Genomic DNA, 15,293 nt, shown 5'->3' with positions numbered 1-15,293 from the left:
CATATATGGCCTTAATTATGTTGAGGTACATTCTTTCTCAATCCACTTTGTTGAGAATTTTTCTCATGAATGGATTTTGAATTTTGTCAAATGCTCTTGTGCATCTGCTGAGATGGTCATATGATTTTTTAAATTTAATTTGATTTAATTTTTTGTGTTCCAAAATTCATCATTTATGCACCACACCCAGTGCTCCATACAATACATGCCCTCCTTAATATCCACCACCAGGCTCACCCAAACCCCCACACTCCTCCCCTCCAAAACCCTCAGTTTGTTTCTCAGAGTCCACAGTCTCTCATGGTTCGTCTCCCCCTCCAATTTCCACCAACTCACTTCCCCTCTCCACCTCCCAATGTCCTCCATGTTATTCCTTATGGTGCACAAATAAGTGAAACCATAGGATTGACTCTGTCTGCTTGACTTATTTCACTTAGCATAATCTCCTCCAGTCCTGTCCACGTTGATACAAAGGTTGGGTGTTCATCCTTTCTGAAGGAGGCATAATATTCCATTGTATATATGGACCATAGCTTCTTTATCCATTCGTCTGTTGAAGGGCACCTTGGTTCTTTCCACAGTTTGCTGACTGTGGCCATTGCTGCTATGAACATTGGGGTACAGATGACCCTTCTTTTCACTCCATCTGTATCTTTGGGGTAATTACCCAGTAGTGCAATTGCAGGGTCATAGGGTAGCTCTATTTTTAATTTCTTAAGAATCTCCACACTGTTTTCCAAAATGGCTGCACCAACTTGCATTCCCACCAACAGTGTAAGAGGGTTCCCCTTTCTCCACATCCTCTCCAACACACGTTGTTTACTGTCTTATTGATTTTGGCCATTCTAACTGGTGTAAGGTGGTATCTCAATGTGGTTTTGATTTGAATCTCCCTGATGGCTAATGAGGATGGACATTTTCTCATGTGTCTGTTAGCCATTTGTATGTCTTCATTGGAGAAGTGTTTGTTCATGTCTTCTGCCCATTTTTTGATGTGATTATCATCACATCAAAAGAGGTTACATCCTATGTTCTCCTCTAGGATTTTGATGGATTCCTGCCCCACATTGAGGTCTTTTATCCATTTCAAGTTTATCTTTGTGTATGGTATAAGAGAATGGTCGAGTTTCATTCTTCTATACATAGCTGTCCAATTTTCCCAGCACGATTTATTGAAGAGACTGTCTTTTTTCCACTGTATATTTTTTCCTGCTTTGTCAAAGATTTTTGACCGCAGAGTTGAGGATCCATATCTGGGCTCTCTACTCTGTTCCACTGGTCTATGTGTCTGTTTTTGTGCCAGTACATATGATTTTTTATTCTTCATTTGTTAATGTGGTGTATTACATTGATTCGCAGATATTGAACCATCCTTGTGTCTGTGGAATAAATCCCACTTTATCATAGTATATGATCCTTTTGATATATTGTTTAATGCAGCTTGCTAATATTTTGTTGAGGATTATTTTATCTTTCCTGATTCTTCATACAACTCTTCTCATTCTTCCACATCTATTTTTATTTTCAAGTTATCTTCTTTACTTCTTTTGGAAAGCTTTTTAAATCCCTATGATCTTTGAGGTAAACTTCCAGATGACTTGGAACACAGTTAATGATCTTTTGGACCCTCAAGGTCTAAAGATGTAAGGAAGGGAAGAAGGGTATTCACATTTGTTAAGCATATAACATGTGCAGGCACTTTATATACATTATTTGACTTGATCCCTGAAAAATATCACTGAGATGGGTATTATTAACCTCATTTTTCACGTGAAGAAGTTTGAGGACTGAATAAGTGAAATGACTTACCCAAAGTCATATAGCTAAGAATTAGAGGAGCTAAATAAAGGTAGGTCATTAAAAATATTGTTATTGAGTTAGATGTAAATAATTGGGAACAAAATTAAAAACTATCCAAGGAGGATTATGTACTTAGCTTGCTTTGCAAGTGTCTCTAAGTTCTTGCTTCACTTTAAAGAGACTGAAACTAGAAGTCAAAGATTATGTATAAGGGTAAGATCTATGCAAGAATGATTACACAGAACTCAATCAGTCAGCTTGCAGCCAAAGAAAGGGTCTTGGCAAAAAAGAAAAAGGCCCTTGGCCCTAAATAAAAATATTAGTCACTGTACCCCACAGCAAGCTTGGAACATCTTGGATAGATCAACAAATATCCTGATAATTATAATTCATTGCAATAAATAATGCAATAACAAAATGAAGTGCTACAGGAGCCTAGAAGAGAAAGGGGAAATTTTACCTAGAGCAATGGGAGAATTATGAAGGAATTCACAGAGAATGTAAGGCATGAGGTGGAGCTTTTTAAAAGCATCAAATGTCTGTAGGAAGGAAGTGGAACAGATATTCCAGGGAAAAGGTATAACATGTACAAGACAAGAGTCATGCAAATCTGTAGACAGCTTAAAGAATAAAAAAGTGTTCAGGATGGCGAGGGAGGGGTTAATGAATGATGGTTCAAACTTCTGGCAATATAAATGTGTTCAGGTGGTAGAGGATCTTAAATGCTGAAGAACTTTATCTTCAGTGGAGAACCTCTGTACAGCTCTGAGCAGGACAAGTGACGTGATTGTTTTTCTCTTAGCTTGCTTTTCTTCTACTAGTACATCTTTTTTCTTATCTCATGTGTGAGAATGATATGGTGGTTTACTCAAGGAGTTATTGTGAGAATCAAGTTACTGTTTGGAAGTTGTGAACTCTAACATGGTATTACCTATAAGATACATGAGCTATTATCAACTCCTTCTTTCCTTCCTTCCTTCCTTTCTTCCTTTGTTCCTTCCATCATTGACCTAACATGTAGGGTTTGGTAGAGACAAAAGGGAAACACAAAACAAAAATTAGAGAACAATCAGTAAGTACTGACTATACAACCATGAACTTATTCAGGGAAAACTATATGTAAGTGGTAAAAAACTGTGGAATAAAGGAATATTTTTGTTTTGTTATTGTTGTTGTTATTTTTAATGGAGAGATGAATCCCATCTAGAGTCTTAAATCTGGATTGGGGGCAGGAAATGGATGAGAAAGAAACTGCCATAATAGCACAGTAGCCTGAGGTTTTGGACCCTCTATGTGCTAATCCAAGGCTAAAAGTTTGATAGAGGTGTCTCTTATGGCAGGGCTTACCATATCCAGAAAAATGTTTTCTTGCTGAATAGTCTCCTCAGTGCTCCTTTCATGTCCTTGTTCCTTAGATTATAAATGAAGGGGTTCATCATGGGAGTTACAATTGTGTACATGATGGCAGCTACCTTACCTCTTTCTATTGAGTAGGAGAAGAGGACAGAAAGTACACCCTAATGATGGATCCATAAAAAGGGCCACAGCTATGCGATGGGAGCCACAAGTGGAGAGTGTTTTCCACTTCCCCTTTGCTGAAGGAATCCCAAGTACAGTACAACAAATAAGGGCATAGGAGACAATAACAAAGGCAAAGGGGATAAAGATAACTGCTCCCCCAACAATTAAGATTGTCAAGTCATGGCTTGAGTGAGCAAGCAAGCCTTAAAATGGGTACCAGGTCACAGAAAAAGTGTGGGATTTTTTTCTGATCAATATCCATGGTCATATGCCATGGCTGCCAAGAGGAAATTGTCCAGGTCCACCAGCAACATAAAAAAGTACATTTGTGTAAGGTATCCTGCAAAGGATGGTTGGGCTCTTGCTTTGGATGTCTACCAACATCTTGGGGATTGTAGTGGTTATGAAGCAGATGTCAGTGAAGGATAGATTGGCAAGGAAGAAGTACATGGGGTTATGAAGGTGAACATCATTGATAATAGCCACGATGATAAGTAAGTTTCCTACCATGGTGACCAGATACACGCACAGAAATAGCATAGAAACAAGCTTCTGCTGTTCAGACCCCACAGTGAGTCCAAAAATTTGGAAATAGTTTGGTTTCCTTGGTGCATGGTTCTGCTTTCTCTAAAAAGGGGAAAATTCAACCTCACTGTACAACAGTAACATAACACAAAAGCTAGTTGGAGGACATTATACTAGGTTATAGAACTGAATCAAGGTCTTGGAACCAGATAGTACTGGCTCATATTCTCTTCCTACTAAAATACAAGTCCAACAAGGTCATGAATTTTATCTACTATGTTCAATGTTATAGTCCAGTACTAAAGATGATGCTTGACATGTGATAGGTGCCCAAATATTGGTTGGATTTATATAAGAATGAGTGAATAAATGAAAAAATTAATATTCTGAATTTACCACTCAATATTTTCATGACTTTGTTATTTGTGCTTTTCGAAGCCAATTTCATCAATTTTAAAATGTGGAGAATACTGTTTTTGTGAGAATTGCAGGGCACATTCTAAATACCCATGTCTATATTTTAGCTGTCTCTGCACAAATAGTAGCTGCTATTGTTCAATAATTTGGAAAAATCATAGACTTTAAAAGCAAAAAGAAATCTTCAGAGAACATTTAATACAGCTTCTGTCTTTGGGCAGTTGAGTATTCGATACGCATGTGATAGTATAGCTGATCACATCTTAGTGTTCCAGAGACAGAGATCCCACAATCCTCTTCCAACACCTGATCCAAAATTTTATCCTTTAAGTAATTAACACTTCCTCACATCTTCCTGAAATCTTCTTAGTTTTTACATTTCAAAAAAGGAAATTAGTCATCTGAATTAAGTGCTGCTAACATCATGTAAAGATGTCCATTGAATTAAGCTACACAGAGGTAATGTTTAGCGTTTTTAACAAGACCATTCATAGCGGAATTGATTGGTCATAAGCCAAAATGAAGAATATTTAAGGCTAACACTTTAAGACCTAGTGTTTATTTAAGGCTTAGTATGTTGCAGGCACCTTACTAAGTGCTTTTTGTGGATTATCTTATTAAATATTCACCACAACTCTGAGTTAAGCAGGGCTACTAAGATGTTCCATTTACAGATGAAGAAATCAAAGATTAAGGGGTTAAATAACTTGATGACAATGATACATAGCTAGTGTAGTGGTCAGGATTCTGAGCTTGGTTGGTCTGACTTCAGAGCCCTCTTGCTTAGCCACTATGCTATATTGCCACTATACAGCTTATGTCTTCACGTTTGTGAAGAGCAAAACCTATGTTCTAGGCACGTGAGAGCTTGCTGGACCAAAGTCAAAAGCTAGTAAGTGATGGAGCTAGATGTTGAATCTTGATGCCAAAGTGTTTTTGCTTCTGTGTGAGTTTAAATGAGAGTAAATGGGTTTACAAATGGAAGGATTTTTCCCTGCTTATTCCAAGTTGCACCTTCTCTGTGCTGCTGTGAGATCTGTTTTACACACTTGCTACTTAAAGCTCTACCCTGCATTCATACCACCTTCCCAGTCTAACACAACTGGACTGCCATTGTATAAATTCACGTACTTCTGCTGGTTTGCTATTTAATGTTGTACTCTCCAAAAAAAAAAAAAAAAGAGGTTTGCAGCACTAATGAATAGCTGGAGCAAAACTGCAGGAGGAATGCTGCATTTACTTAACAACACAATTTTTCCCAAGTACTATAGCAGTACTCATTTGCATACTAACAAATAAATGTGCTAATTATAAATCAAGCAGGATCAGGTCTAGTGGGACCTCTGCTAGGCAACATTTAGTCATTTCATATGTACAGAATGTACTGAAAATAATAAAGTGGCATATTATTACGTACATGTAATCTAGGCTTTTCACTAATGCAAATTGTAGTAGCACAGTTTGACAGTCCACATTTCTGATTTGACCTTCCAGGCACCATATAAGTTTGTTCCATTTAACTGTTTATTCTCTCTTCTCCTCAAGCTGGCACCGTATTTTCCAACCAAACATGTAAGTATCTTCAGTCTTTCAATCTTTATATCCAAGTCACTAATTAAGCACAATACTCTTGCAGTAAATGCGGGAAGCAAACATTTATGTATTTAGGTTGAGGTCCCCCTCCTATGGAACTTACCCAGATGTTTTGTGACTATTTCCAAAACTACTCCAGAAAGAAGCAGTTCCAGCATCTCCACATAAAAAAATCAGTGATTTTTCCAGCCATGAATGTGAACTTTTCCTCCTAAAATATAAAAAGAGAAGAGGGCTGGAATAGAATTGAAAACCTCAACTGGTGGTGGTATTTCTGTGCTGTATTTAGAAAAGGATCACCGGGGCACCTGGGTGGCTCAGTGGGTTAAGGCTTCTGCCTTCGGCTCAGGTCATGATCCCAGGGTCCTGGGATCGAGCCCCGCATCGGGCTCTCTGCTCAGCAGGGAGCCTGCTTCCTCCTCTCTCTCTCTGCCTGCCTCTTCATCTGCTTGTGATCTCTCTCTGTCAAATAAATAAATAAAATCCTAAAAAAAAAAAAAATTAAAAAAAAAAAAAAAGAAAAGGATCACCCTAGGGCTCAAGGCAATCCTCTAAGCTCCTTATTAGAAACCACTGTCAAGGGGCACCTGGGTGGCTCAGTGGGTTAAGCCTCTGCCTTCGGCCCAGGTCATGATCTCAGGGCCCTGGGATCGGGCCCTGCATTGGGCTCTCTGCTCAGCAGGGAGCTTGCTTCTGCCTCACTCTCTGCCTGCCTGTCTGCCTACTTGTGATCTCTCTTTCTCTGTGTCAAATAAATAAACAAAATCTTAAAAAAAAAAAGAAAGAAAGAAACCACTGTCAATTCCATCCTCTATGGGCCGAGTCCTCCCTACTGTGATATACCGGTATTCACTGATTTCTTGAAAAAAAAATATGTAAATATAAATATATTTATATATGTAAAATATATATCCCATACATATATGTATAAAATACATGCATTTACATAATGTGTATCTCTGTGTGATTATATACCATGTGTGTATACATATATACTGTGTGTGTATGTATATATATGTGTGTGTATACACACACACACACACACACATATATATATGAAACCTTATGTCCCTGTTGTATTTTTACTCTAGTTAGAAAATGAAAATATCAACAACTTTTGAAGAAAAACTTCACTTCCCCTCATACCTAATAGTTTCCCTTTGCATCTCCATGTAATCCAATAACAAACTGACTCAGATGATATTTGGAGAGGAGTAATAATGAAAGCAACACTAGAGTGCTTATTATTTGTCAGGCACCGTTTTAAACCCCTCATGTATATTAACTCAATTAACTTTTTGAAAGATTTTATTTATTTATTTATTGGAGAGAGAGAGAGCGAGCGAGCATGTGCATGAGTGGGGGAAGGGCAAAAAGAGAGGGAGAGAAAGAAGCTCTAGCACCCTCCATGCTGAGCACTGAGTCCCACGGCAGGCTTGAACTCACGACCGTGAGATCATGAACTGAGCTGAAACCAATAGTTGGTCACTTAACTGGCCAAACCACCCAGGTGCCCCTTAACTCAATTAATTTTTATAATAAAATTGAGGGAGGTAAAAATATGATTTTTTTTCACAGATGGGGAAATTGAAAAAAAAAAGTGATTTGCACAAGGTCATACAACTTAGTTGATTGTAGAGCCAAGGTTCTTACCAGAAACTCTTGCTCTTGCTCCCTTTTCTTAACTACTGCATTACATTATCTCCTAGTAATCATGGGGGAGCTCTAGAAAAAGAAGGCATTCTGGGAATTTGGCAAAAAATATATTCTCAAACTTCTCTCCTGTCATTCTCCCTCTCCTGAATCCTGGCAGAATTTCTCACTGTTTATTTCTTAATTTTCTTAATTTCTCACTCTACCTCCAAACCTCTAGGTTTCAGTCACCCTCTTTTTTTTCTTAATGTTATCATGGAGGGATAGCCTTCCTTTTAATAAAAAGCTAGTCCCTTCATCTATATTCTGGATCTCTTCCCCTTTTGCTTTCCCAGGAGATTTATGCCATCAGTTGATTTCTTTCCTATATCTTCAAGCAATCCTTCTCTACTGCATTTTTTTCAGCTTTTAAACATATTATAGTCTCCTATGTTCAAACAAACAAGTGAAGCCCTCTTGGATCCCTTAGCCCTCTCAGTTACTGAACAATCTCACTCCTACCATTAAACACAAATTTCTTGAATTGCCTACATTTCTGTCTCAATTTCTTCACCTCGACCCACTCCAATCTGTCTTCCTCCCCACACGACTCCACTGAAATAGCTCTCAATAAGGTCACAGTGACACCCATGCTGCTAAATTCACCCTTCTTGGCAACTCAACAGTATTCATCTCAGATGATTGCCTTCTTTCTTGGTGTACCCTCTTTCATTGGATTTTGAGAATCTCACTCCCCTGGTTTTCCTTTTATTTCTCTGACCATTCTTTCTCCATCTCCTTTTGTGGCTTCTTCATGTAACATTTTAATGTTTGTTGTGATGTCACAGAGTTCTTCTTTGCTCATTCTACTCTCTCCCTAAAATCATCCACTTTCATGACTTCAGTAACCATCCTTATGCTGATGATTGTTTCTTAAACCTAATTTAACTCTCTCTTTTGGGGATGCCTGGGTGGCTCAGTCGGTTAAGCCACTACCTTCAGCTCAGGTTATGATCCTGGGGTCCTGGGATCGAGTCCCACATCAGGCCCCTTGCTCAGCAGGGAGCCTGCTTCTCTCTCTGCCTCTGCCTGCCACTCTGCCTGCTTGTGCTCTCTTACTCTCTCTCTGACAAATAAATAAGATCCTTAACTCTCTCTTTTGGGTTCTAGAACCATGCACCTATTTGTTATACTCACTTGTATATCTCATAAGCACCTTAAATTCAGTATTTTCAAAACCAGACTCATTGTCTACCCACCTCACTGCCTGAAACCAATTTTGACCCTTCCCTATTATTCCTTACCTCAATAAAATATAGCATTATTGATTTTTATCATTTTGAAATCTCCTATCTTTATTTCTTAAGATACCTTTATTTAAGTCCTGTAGATTCATTTTTAAAATAAATTTTTATTATGTTATGTGAGTCACCGTAATCTTAAATATCACTCAAATACATCTACTTCTCTTTATCATCCTATTCCAGGAGATTAGCATGTCTCTGTACTTAACTTGTTACCTCTGAATAGTCCCAGGGTAATCTCTTTTAGTGACTTCCTATTCCTCTTAATTTAAGGTCCAGAATTATTTTTCCTTCTTCTCAGAGACCCACTTTATTCAGTTCTGTACATATGGGGACATTGGCACAAGCCCAATCCATCTTAGCATGTATCACCCTGTGGAGAATAAAGCATAATGTCCAGAATTATTAATTCAGCCTACAATGCCTGGCCTTCTCCTGAATTCCCATTTTGTGCTCTCCTTTTCTCAGTTCTTTGAAACCCCCAAATTCTTTGCCTTGCTGTCTTTTCATACGCTCATATTCTCTGTCTGGAAGGTAATACCCTCTGTATATGGCTAATTCACATTCCTACTTCAGGTCTCAATTTAAATACTTTTTATTCAGATAGACCTTCTCTGACTTCTCAAGTCTATGTCAGATCCTTGCAGTGACATCTCATAGCCACCTGTACTTTCCGTATAAAAAGTATTTATTGGAACTACTTATCCCTCTTATTATCCTAGAAATTCTATGAGGATGGGGACCATGTCTATCATCTTCTATATTCCCAATGCTTAGCAAAGTGCCTGACAAGTAGTTGGTACTCAAAAATTTGTGAATGATTGAATTAATGGGAGAATAGAAGTCATATATAGAACAATTAATTTGGTTTGGTAATAGGGGTCATGGAAGACTTTAAAGAGAAAATGACTTTTTAAATGAGTCTTGAAGAATATAAAGCAATTTGAAGCCTGTTATGCCCATTTAACGGGTCCGTGATTAAAGGAGCGAGACTGATACAAAGCAAAGGTCAAGCAAAGCTTTATTTCGCGCCAAGCATCAAGAATCTAACCGAACGTTCGGGGCCTCACCTCTTACAAGAGAGGGCGACCCTTCTCTGTTTCACAGTCTAGCTTTTAAGGGCAAAGGCCATGCGGTCGGGCCTGGCCACGCACAGGTGACCAATGAGATTGTAACACACACAGGAAACTCCACAGTGATGCTAGGTGACCAATTGAATTATGATCTACCCTAGTAGACATTTGAATCAGCCTATTACACCTTGATTAGGATTGGCGCCAAAAGGGTTCCCAAAGGGTGGGGGCCCATACTCCTTGGTAGCTAGGGAGACAGTATGCAACCCCCTACAGATCAGATGTCTCCACCTGGCCTGACCCACCTTTGTATCTGGGCTTTGTTACCTGGAGCTGGTTTCCGGGACTTGTTTTTAAGTGAAGCCCCTGGGGGAAGGGAAGCAGGGACAGTTTAAGGGTTAAACAACAAGGTTTTTGTTTAACCTCAATGAAAGCCTCTTCCTAAAATATAAAAATATAAAATAGGTCCTTACAAAGCCCTATTGTAAAGATATAGAGGAGAAAAGTGTGAGGCCTCAAAGTACATGATGTATGCAGTAATTTAGAGTTGTCTGGTATGGCTGTACTACAGGAGATAGTGGTAGAAGGTAACAGGTTGGGTATAATTGTGAAGGTCTTTGTGTGTACCAGCTGATTAATGATATTTGGCCGCAGCATCTAGGAGGAACAGCAAGAATGATTTTGTGTTGTGGGAGAACCGGAGTTCAGAGCCGACTGACAATTACCAGGGAAGGACTAATATCAGAAATACTTGGCAAAATAAGTAGTCCTTTCTTTTGTGGCTCCAATTCTTTGTTTGGAGGCTCCCTAAAGAACTGCATCCCTATTTCAAGTGACCAGAGAGTATGTGTGGGGCCTGCCCACTTAGAGAGTTCATGACAAAAAAATTACATTCTGCCTAATCATTTAGTCTATGTTGTGTGTGGGAGTAGGGGGTTTACTACAAAAGAGTGTTGTAGCTAAGAAAGTTCATCTGGAGGTAGTTATAGAAGTAGGTTTCTGTTTGAAATGAGGAAACAGGAGAAAGAAAAGAAAAAGATTAAGCACAGCTTTAAGTAATCTGCATAATAAAAGTTTTTTTAAAAACACTAGAAGCAGTTAGCTTGCCAACTAAATCAGAGCCAATCTCTGCTTATAACTTCATTGAAAACCTCTTCAAGATGAACACCCAGACTATCCATTTATTCATTGTTTCACTAATGGGAGAAGGAGGCAGTATGAAAACTATTCTTTAGGATTAGGGAAGAGGAAATGAAGTGAGAGAAGCAACCCATAGGTCTCCTCTCTTTCATCCAGTTGGCAGAGAATGCTTGAGGATCCAGTAAATTCCCTCTTGCCTTCTTCTCTTCCTCCCCCACAAACATCTCTAGCAGCAAGAAAAAAAAAAATAAAAAGGAGACACTGAGAAGAGTGGGAGAGCAAGGGCTGATTACCTATGGCGTTCCTGCTCCATCAATTTAACCCCTTTATCAAGGTTTTTTTGGCAATTACATAAGGGAAACTTTGGGACATAGAAGGACTGTAGAAGGGGGGTAAGGAGGGAAATACATGGACATCAAAGTTTAACCACTTAGCTACTATCATTGCAGAGAATCATAGCAGATGGTGTCACATTTTACTATTCAGTATGCTATATTTGGTGCATATTTGGCCAATCCTTACCTCTTATTCTTCCTCATAATATTAGATTGTTCTATCTGTAAAAAGAAATATTAAGAAAGGAAAATTTAGAACACATAAAGCACAGATGTTGAAGACCGTACTCAGACACGGCTATATAGAACTCACAAGTCTGTTAGGGAGAGCACACACTTGCCCGACAACCCTGAATACCACAATAGTGTTTTCAAAGCAACAACTTAACAAGGGTAAGCAATAGAGTGCAAAGTGGAGTAACTAAGTAGTCAGATTTAGGTGGATTTTTATCATAAAATGTTCCTTGGAGAACATGAGTTTTGGGAAGGTGACACCCGTAACTGTGTCATAATCTGTAGATCACTGGGACTATTTTCTAGTCAATGCTTCAAATCTTAGTAATAATATTGATATTTTCAACTGTGGTATGGAATTACTGGTCTATATTAGGTAATATTTATTGTCATGTGGGTTTTAGAGAGCACACTGTCCTTGAAGACAGTTGGCAGGAGACCAAGGAGCTTGCATGTTTCTAACAGGCCTGGGAAAGGATCAAATTTGCCACCTGAAGTGCCAAGGGAACAAGTACATAGTGTACTTCTTCCTTAATGAAATTTAAGGCTGGTGGAGGAAGGGGATCTCCCTGATTTTCAGTTACTTGATAGAATGTCCAGGAAGATGGAACTGAACAGTTAAAATCAGACTAAGTGTCACAGTGACCCAGCATTTTAGCAGCCCTTAAATATATGTTGAATTCTCTCAGAACCAACCTGAGGCATTGGTCTCTTAGAACATTAGCTAAGTCTGTAGAAGGAAAATAATATTTTGTTGGGATACAAGAGCTTTGTGTCTCAATTCTGGCTTGAAACCTTATTTTCAGAGTGGCTTTGGACATATTACTTCCTTAATATAGATATTGGCTTTATTATCTATTAAACACAAAGGAATTCCTTTTCTGTCTATGAAACTTGATCCCATCAGATGATTTTAGAGTACAGTAGTCTTTATCTTTATCACATGGTGGTTTGGAAGAGTGGGAGGATGGAGAGGAAAGTGCTGGGAGTTGGATAGAGTACTTTAGTGAGCTCCATAGACAGATAAATCTGGAAGGAATATGATTGTAGACTCTATTCACTCAACTGTGTATCATTTAGTACTGCCTGACCCTTTGCCTCTTTGCTCTGCAAGTTTCATTACCGCTGTGGACTGAATTGTGTACCCCTGCCCCTGAAAATTCTTATACTCTCTTCAAAAGAAGAGATACCAGAGAGTGCTCTCTTTCCGTATGTGAGGACACAAGAAGAAAGTGGTTGTTTGCAAGCCAGGAAGAGTGCTCTCATTAGAAATCAACCATGCTGGCACCTTAATCTTGCACTCCCAGTTTCTAGAGCTGGGAGGAAAAGAAATTCCTGTTGTTTAATTTATTTTGTTGTGGCAGCCTGAGCAGACTAAGAAAATTACTATCTCCTAAACAAGACCTGCCATGGGATCTCTAAGGAAAGGAAATCTAATGCCACCAATTTGAGTTCATATTCTTGAGAATCCATTAGAGTCCAGATCTTCAGGGGTTGGTATCAGGGTACTACTGGTCTCATGGAATGGTTTTGAATGTGTTTCCTCTATTCTATTATTTGTAAGATTTTGATAAAGATTTTCATTTATTATTTTGTTAATTATGTGGTAGAATTCACCAATGAAACCATATGGTCTTGGGCTTTTCTGTGCTGGGCAATTTTTGATTCCAAAATCAACTTTCATTCTTATTATTGGTCTAAGATTTCTTATTTCTTGGATTCAAGATTCATTCAACCATGGTAACTTGTGCATTTTTAGGAATTATCTGTTTTTTCCCTAAGTTATCCAATTTGTTAGTATATATGGTTTATAGTAATCTATTTTTTGTTTTTATTCTATTTTTTAAATTTAATTTTATTTTTTCAGTGTTCCAAGATTCTCCCCCTCCACTTTGCCCCAATTCACTTTTTCTTTTTTTTTTATTATGTTAGTCACCATACAGTACATTATTAGTTCTTGATGTAGTGTTCCATGATTCATTGTTTGCATAGAACACCAAGTGCTCATTGCAATACATGCCCTCCTTAATACACATCACCAGGCTAACCCCCCTCCCCAACGGAAACCCTCAGATTGTTTCCCAGAGTCCATAGTCTCTCATGGTTTGTCTCACCTTCTAATTCCCACCCTCTTCAGTTTCTGCGCCCCTTCCCCTGTGATCCTCCATGCTATTTCTTATGTTCCACATATGAGTGAAACCATATAATTGTCTTTCTCTGGTTGATTTAGCATAATCCCCTCCAGTTCCATTCATGTCTCTGCAAATGGTGGATATTCATCCCTTCTGATGGCTAAGTAATATTCTTTTGTCTATATGAACCACATCTTCTTTATCCATTCATCTGTTGAAGGGCATCTTGGCTCCTTCCACAGTTTGGCTATTGTGGACATTACTGCTATGAACATTGGGGTGCATGTGCCCCTTCTTTTCACTACATCTGTATCTTTGGGGTAAATACCCAGTAGTGCAATTGCTGGGTCATAGGGTAGTTCTGTTTTCAACTTTTTGAGAAACCTCCATATTGTTCTCTGAAGTGGCTGTACCAGCTTGCATCCCAGTGTAAGACAGTTCCCTTTTCTCCACATCCTTGCCAACATTTGTTGTTTCCTGCTTTGTTAATTTTGGCCATTCTAACTGGTGTATCTCAGTGTGGTTTTGATTTGAATTTCCCTGATGGCTAATGATGTTGAACATTTTTTCATGTGTCTGATATCCTTTTAGAGTAGAGAGATGCATTTAATGCATTGGATATAGTTTATGCAATGCCATGATTATGGCCATCTCTGTGGCCCTTACTCCTCCTTGCTTTCTTACTCAACTTTTGTCATTCAGATATAATCTCTTGGTCTCCGGTGTTCTTATATTTCAATGTGGTATGCCTTAGTGTGGATCTATTTTCATCAGTTTTGCTGGGTATTCAATTGCCCCTTTTAATCTAGAAATTATTTCTTCAGGGAATTTTTCTCAAATGGTTTTTAAAATAATTTCTTCCTCATTTTCTCTGTTCTCTTTTAGGAAAATCCATCATTGCTATGTTGGAACTCCTGATTTGATCTTCTAAATTAAATTTTTTTTTCTTATTTTCTATCTCTGTTTCTTTGGTCTAGTTTTTGTGAGAAATCCTCAACTTTATTTTCCATTATGGCTATTGAAGTTTTATTTCTGTTGTGTCTTATATCCAAGAACTCCTTTATTCAATGTTTATTTTTTATAGTTACTATTCTTCTTTAATGACTATAATACCTTCTTTTATGTTTCTGATGATCTTAGTGATTTTGAAAGTTTTCCTCTCCCTGAGATATGTTCCCCCCTAAGTTATCTTTCTTAACTTTTTTGTTTTGATCTCTTCCTCTTATGATACACTAAAAAATTATGTCTTGGGGTCCTTGGATGTTTGGTTATATTTGAGTGGGACACAAAAAAGCTGATTAAAAGTTTTTGTTGTTTTTTTTTTAATTAAAAGTTTTTGTCATGGTGGGCCCATGTTGGTGAACTTCTAGTTATTTTTAGATAATTTTATATAAGGTGATCAAATTTTCTCAGAAAATAACCTTCCAATCTTCTACCTGGGGCAAGCCTTGGCTGCAGGTTTCTGGGAACTAAACAGGAGAAGTCTTGTGGTCTCACCATACAGTAGATAGCTTGATCACAAACTGAGTTCTAGCTGAGTCACCCAGCCCAAAAACCTTGTTAGTTTAATGATCAGAATAAGTTTCT

The 15,293-nt window shown here is 38.2% G+C and overlaps 1 pseudogene across 1 annotated transcript; it reads right to left on the bottom strand.

Annotated features, from left to right (window-relative positions):
- Positions 1–3,143: 3,143 nt before the first annotated feature.
- On the bottom strand, positions 3,144–8,140 carry LOC308337480 (olfactory receptor 1S1-like; annotated as a pseudogene). The gene is made up of 2 exons: positions 8,011–8,140; positions 3,144–3,973 (listed from the first exon to the last, which is right to left on the bottom strand). The product of its transcript is annotated as an olfactory receptor 1S1-like (transcript).
- Positions 8,141–15,293: the final 7,153 nt, after the last annotated feature.

Source organism: Martes martes (genome assembly GCF_963455335.1).
Source record: "Martes martes genome assembly, chromosome: X".
NCBI classification, from domain to species: domain Eukaryota; kingdom Metazoa; phylum Chordata; class Mammalia; order Carnivora; family Mustelidae; genus Martes; species Martes martes.
Note: the sequence above shows the minus strand (reverse complement) of the source record. Positions and strands in the feature narration are given on the sequence as shown.